This window comes from Rhagoletis zephyria, unplaced genomic scaffold (genome assembly GCF_001687245.7).
Source record: "Rhagoletis zephyria isolate East Lansing unplaced genomic scaffold, Rhagoletis_zephyria_1.1 Rzeph_scaffold_00038, whole genome shotgun sequence".
In the NCBI taxonomy this organism is placed as follows: domain Eukaryota; kingdom Metazoa; phylum Arthropoda; class Insecta; order Diptera; family Tephritidae; genus Rhagoletis; species Rhagoletis zephyria.
The window spans coordinates 589,581-595,770 of record NW_016157122.1 but is presented as its reverse complement, the minus strand read 5'-3'; the positions used below and the strand labels follow the sequence as shown (position 1 = coordinate 595,770).

The 6,190-nt window shown below is 38.6% G+C and overlaps 1 protein-coding gene across 10 annotated transcripts in view; it reads left to right on the top strand.

The window, feature by feature from the left end:
* Window positions 1-6,190, top strand: part of Mef2 (myocyte enhancer factor 2) — a 152,518-nt gene that overhangs the window by 69,146 nt on the left and 77,182 nt on the right. For all 10 annotated transcript variants that reach the window (XM_017620210.1, XM_017620254.1, XM_017620263.1 and 7 more), the window contains exon 3: window positions 167-457. The gene's annotated coding sequence lies outside the window, so the exon portion shown is untranslated. The remainder of the gene's footprint in view (window positions 1-166; window positions 458-6,190) is intronic.

Genomic DNA, 6,190 nt, shown 5'->3' with positions numbered 1-6,190 from the left:
CTGGAACAACCCATCGACGAGCTTTCACTTGCAAAAGCTCTATACTCATATAAGCAAATACATAAGTTCAATATAAAGTCACCATTCACAAACTAACCTAACTTAATTTATTATGTGCGTTTTCCTCTTTTAAATACTTAAATATTTGTCTCCTTTTTATTTTCAGTTTTTACTTGCAACAAAGGAACCTCATGTGGAAGGCGCGTCGTCGTCGTCGAGTCCACTGATTGCCATAAACAGAATTGTTGTTATTAATCAACCTTTTTAGTCATTCACTAGTTCGCCGTAAAGCATAATTGCTGCCATAAATTTAAATAAGATAACTTAAATTAAATGGAATAAAGGTCTTTTCTTTAAAACGTGGCAACTTAAGGATCAGAGCCGGTTCCCAGTGGCTTTGGGGTGGCATTAAATTCCGGAGTTAGGCTAATTGCAACATTTATGCGGAAAAGGAAAGGTAAGCTAATTTCAGTGGAAAGCTTCTTAGCCGGTGATGAGCAGCGACTTGTCCCCGGGCAGATTTTGTTTGAGTTTTCTATACATTTTGTATAAATGCGTGCAGTAAATGCTCTCACTGCCCATCGCTGGTCTAAGCACTAAAAATGTCCCTTTCTGCCATTACTTCTCAATGATCAAATATTGGTTGGTCTAAAAATTAATTACCCATGAATATTTCAAATTATTGTTTTTTTTTTTACTCCGATACATATGTATGCATATAAACCATAATGTAAAACCATAATGCCACAACTGTAGAATTTCTGCGGTGTTGAAGTTAGTTTAATTAATTTTAGGGCGCAAGGGCCGGTCTAAATATTTGCAGGATGTATTAAAACTTCCCAGAAAAGCTCTCTTTATTTTTAATGAGTCGTCCAACTTTTATTTGTCCGGTGTTGTCTTTATGAAACACAACCCAATTATTATTTAATTTTAATCAATTGCGGCCGATTTTTTAACCGATTGCTGATATCTGGTCGAGATTAGAATTAATCACTTGACTGCGCTGAATGAGGGGCAATACTTTTTCAATCGCACCAAATACGTAAAATTATCTTCCGTGGAGTTTCGCCACCGTCTCTGCAGCTACATTTTTTTATTTTCGACACTGATCTTTTCCAAACGTTATTCCCTTAGCTATGCAAGTATTTTAGAACGATGTTGCTTATAGCCATCAATGGTATTTTGGTTTATAAATTGAAATATTTTTCTAACGGTTTGCTTTAACTGGTACTATGCGATGACAGTCACCGCCATTTTAAACGCACACTTTGTGTTCTTTTAATTAACGGCTGCCTATTTCTTGTCCTCTGCTCGGTTAGTTGTTTGTAGCTGGTTGGATATACTATATTCACCATGTTGAGACGCAGCCATTGCAAGTAAATAAATGTGCAACAGTTGCAGTTGCCTGATTTACAGTGGGCAAAGTCGTTTGAATCAAGAAGTGTCTGTAAAAGTGAGAGGATTTATTGTAAGCCTCTGTATTTATAGCATTTTCAGTTGGAATGAAACTTTTTTCCAATTAAATGAAACCATTTTCAGATAAAGCGAAACCTTTTTCAAATTAAATGAAACCCTTTTTAGATTCAATGAAACTTTATTCAAATAAAATTAAACTTCCTTTAAAGAATGCTTCATTTAATTTGAAAAAAGTTTCATTTAATTTGCATAAAGTTTCATTGAATCTGAAAAAGGTTTAATTTAATTTGAAAAAGGTTTCGCTTCATCCGAAAAAAATGTTTCATCTAATTTGAAAAAGGTTCCACTTAATTTGAAAATGGTTTCATTTAAAGTGCAAATGCTATATATATATATTAAATCAAAGTATTAAAAACCGACCACGACCTGAATTTTGAGCTTAGAGAGAGGTAAAAAAAAAATTGCTTTGATATGACAAGCTAGCTTCCCTCTCCGCTGAAGCCGTGCGACTTCCGCACACTTTTTGCAAATTAATAAAATTTCATCTGCCTAAAAGTCAGTTCGCAGCGACTGTGCATTTTGGGTAACCTCGATTGGTTGCCGGCACTGGTTCGCATTTCAACAAGTCATCGCATCGACAACAAACCACGCACGCGGAGAGGGTTCGATGCATGAAAAATGTGTTCTGTTGTAGCTTTGCCAATTGGCAACTGCCTCGAGCTGCCTGCCAGGCACGAGATTCAAGCGACGACTTTGCGATGGGTGCGTGTGTGTGCGTTTTGTGCAGCGCCTTACATGCATCGGCAGCCAAGTGTCGGTGAGCCACTAAACAACAGCAAACCCGAACATCCATGTACAACATGCCAACCCCTGGTTGCGTACACCCCACCCGGCACCGCCTTCACCACCATGGGCCATTGGCTGCTGGCTGCTGGCTGCTGGCTGCTGTCTGCCTTCGCTCTTTCGCTGCAATTAAGCATAAATACCGAAATCGGCGACACTCGAGTGACAGGTGCTGCCAAACTGCGTTAAATCAACAGTCGACGCGCCAATAACAATTGCAACAACATTTATGTACATTCTAGCACAAGAACAACAGAAATGTGTGTATGTACATATGTCGCTCTGGCTCTGGCCGCTTCTCGCCGTTCGCTGCCCGTTGCCATCACTGTTGTTGCTTTCGAATGCATTCGCGAATGCAGTACGGCAAGGAGTGGTGGGTGGGTGTCTGAGGAAGAAAGCAGGGCGGTGCAATGTGGCAGATGGATGTGGCATGCTGTCGCCAACACACTCGCGCATGATTTCTTCCTCACTTTGTTGTTATTTTATTTTATTTATTATTTGCTTATTTTTCAACTTTGCACCCAGTCGATCCCAAATGAAGTGTTGTTAAAGCTGCAACGGCATTTCGAAATTGAATGCGCAGCTGTGTCTAAGTAACAGACCATTACTAAAATCCCTCTCCTGATCACATCAAAGCAAGTTCTGATTCAGAACATAGACTGGGTCAATATTTTCAGGTCGCTATTATTTTTTGGGCAGTTCAGATGATGCCACCTCTTCGTTCCCTTGATAGTTGGTTGATATCCTCATATTTTCAAATAAAACTACAGATTGGCTCATCTCTTACATCGATGTTTGAATTCGCCCGAGTTCGCAGCGGACACTATAAGGTCATTGGAACTCCGCTGGAAATGAGTGAAAGGGTATACAAATCGCTCAATCGAGATTGCTTTACACAGGAATGCCCAGAGAAATAAGTGAAAATAAAACCAGCTGCCGATGTAGCTCATGCGATGATGCAAAAACTGTCTACGTTATCAAAACGGATGTTCGGGTCTCCATTTGTCAATCATAGCACATGCAGCTCTAAAGCTTGATCTTCAAGTGAGTAATTTCCCGCTGGCATTTTAGTTTTATTAAATTTTTCAATATTTCGTTTACAAAATGCCTCTTTAGTGCTCCCCTCAGTTCTACAAAAAAAAAAAAAAAACGAATCCTTTTGGCCATGAGGCTATTCTTATAAAAAAAAAATAAAGCTAAATATTTCAATACCTTCGGGTATTACTGGCCAAACGAAATTTTACCTCCAAAATTCGTGTAATTTGATAAAATACGCGTAGGTTAATGAGGCCGTAGGTTGACTGCGATGCTCAGGCAGTGAAACGTTTCGCACAAAATAATTACCCAGAAGCAGCATCAGCTCCAATAACGGCATTGAACTTAGCTTCCAACTAATGGGAAGGTATTAGGTACTCCCCCAAAGCGAGCAAGCGGCAAACAGTGTGTTCATAAATACGCCTGCGGAGCCACATCGCTGGGGTAAGGGCTTTAATAGAAAACTTAAATTCACTGCGCTTTAAAGCTGCCAGTACGCACAACCCCAACACTCCCCGCCCTCGCCATCGCGTTTGCTAGTAATTTGTTTTAATAAAATTTTTGTTTTCATAAAATATTTAGTTACAAAATTAACCGAAGAGCTTTGCAAAATCTGTGAGTGGCCAATGCGCAAACTGACGTAAGCAGCGAGTGACGAATGCGAATACTTTCAATTGAAACGAGCTGATGGACCAGAGGCTGATGGAGGTAGGCAAACCAATAGGGTCGGTCACTTAGGAAGCTTCCAGCGATTTGTCGTAATTACCAAAATGCAAATTTAATTAAAATTGAAATGAAGAATCCACAAAATATTAAAACTGTGCAAGTAAATTAATTGCCTTGGTTTGTAGCTGCGCAAAAGTTGTAAAATGTTGCAGAGAAAAGAATCGAGTGAGCTTAAAAGAAATAAATGCATATTATTATCCAAATGAATAAATCCCCGATTTCACTTTTTGGGCTAAAAAAACGCTTTTCGAGTGGTAAAAAATTTATGTATAAAATTAAGTCTGATATTACGGTAAATTATACGAAAATTCGTGCGGGACAATAACGTACTAACGAGCAAGAACGGTTTCAAAAGCTTCCCACTCAATCCCCTCAAGCATTCACGCATTTCTTGCATAGATATTTATGGCAATACATACATACATACATACATAAAGCCACATTGGAGATCCCCTATAACAATCTGCAAATCAAGAAGCTCTTCACTTAAAATCATTCAATATGTCCAAAGCTTGCATAATCCTCTCTGCATACACGCACACATACATATGTTTGTATGTATGTATGTATGTGTGTGTGTATTCCATTTCCTCCCCCTCTTCTCAATCGACGCAACGAGAGTTGTTCGTCAATAAGCACGTCAGTTGCACAACGGTAAAATGCGCGCACGTGCCCCAAGCACACTGACGACAGCAATGCAACAAACAGCTCTATGCAGGCCACTGTGAGTTGGGGAGGCGAAAGCAGTTGCCTATTGCCTATATTACCTATGAGTACGTGTGTGTGTGTGTGTGTGTGTTTGTGCGTATGCAGCGCAGTCTTTGAAAATTGGATGCATGTACATACGTGTGCACTTATGCGTCCAAAACAGCAGCATAGAACGTTTCTAAATTTAGGCATAAATCCAAATGCACTCAAAACATCCACAGAGAAAAAAGAACCGAGAAGAGAATAACAACAAAAGCATGGATATGGGATACGCTTCGCACTGACGCAGCAGGCTTTGCTGTCAATGGCCGATAGATAGCCAGGCGTTGGAAGGGGTATTGGATTTCGTTTTCAGACAAAAAAAAAGGGGGAAAAAACTCCAATGCAATGCATCACCGTCTCGCTGCATTGGACTTTACAAAGTAGCTTTGGATACATATGTTGGAGGCGGCGTTTAGCTGGATGATAGGCGAAGTTAACTGCCTTTCTCCACTTCAGGACTTCTCGAGTCTTAGAACCTATTCTGGAAGTTCTTTTTTTTATGGGTTTTACTGCTATGAACTGGGCATCAGTATTTGTATGTATGCACATTAGGGTGGTCCTTAAAAATGTATGAAGCTCATTTTTACATCATCTACTATAGTCGAAGATATCATATATAAATTTTGGTCCCGATCGGAGACAATTAAGGCGGGTCACACAGGAAGTAAAGTTCGAATTCTTGTATGAAGGCTCAGCTACTACTTGAACTTCGATAATTCTATAGTCGAAGATATCATATATATAATTTTGATCCCGAACGGAATCGGTATAGGCGTGTCATACATATGAATGTACATTAGACTGCATCACCAAAAAAAGTTGCGGTTTTCCACCGGGATTACAGAATTTATTATATTTTAAGGCGTCCACCAAAATATTTCGGAAAAATATTAAGATTTAAGCGAGCTGGACCGATTTGAAAAAACCTACAAAAATTAAGTTTCTTATGAATAAAAATAGTTTCTTAAAGAACTTTTTGAAAAAAGTTTGAAAATCTTTTCAACGGAATCGTAAGAATGAGATTTTTGATGCTGTTTTTTTTACTTTTTTTCAAAGATTGGTTTACAAAAAACTTGAATAACTGGGCCAAAAATGTTCTGATTTAGACTTATTGGATCTCAGTAGAAAGGTATTTTCACACTGTTTTTACTCCTGACCAAAAAAAAAACGTCATTCGGGTCCCATCTTGTGTTTTCGAATACTAACACACCTTAATTCAACTTTGAATGACGTTCATTTATCCTACCTTTCTCTTCCATCCTTTGAATGAGTTTATTAGCAAAGAAATAAAAAGGATGAGAAAATACCTTTCCAATGACACCTCTTAAGTCTAAATCAGAAGAGTTTAGGTTCAGTTATTCAAGTTTTTCCTATACCAATCTTTGAAAAAAGTTAAAAAACAGCATCAAAAATCTCATCA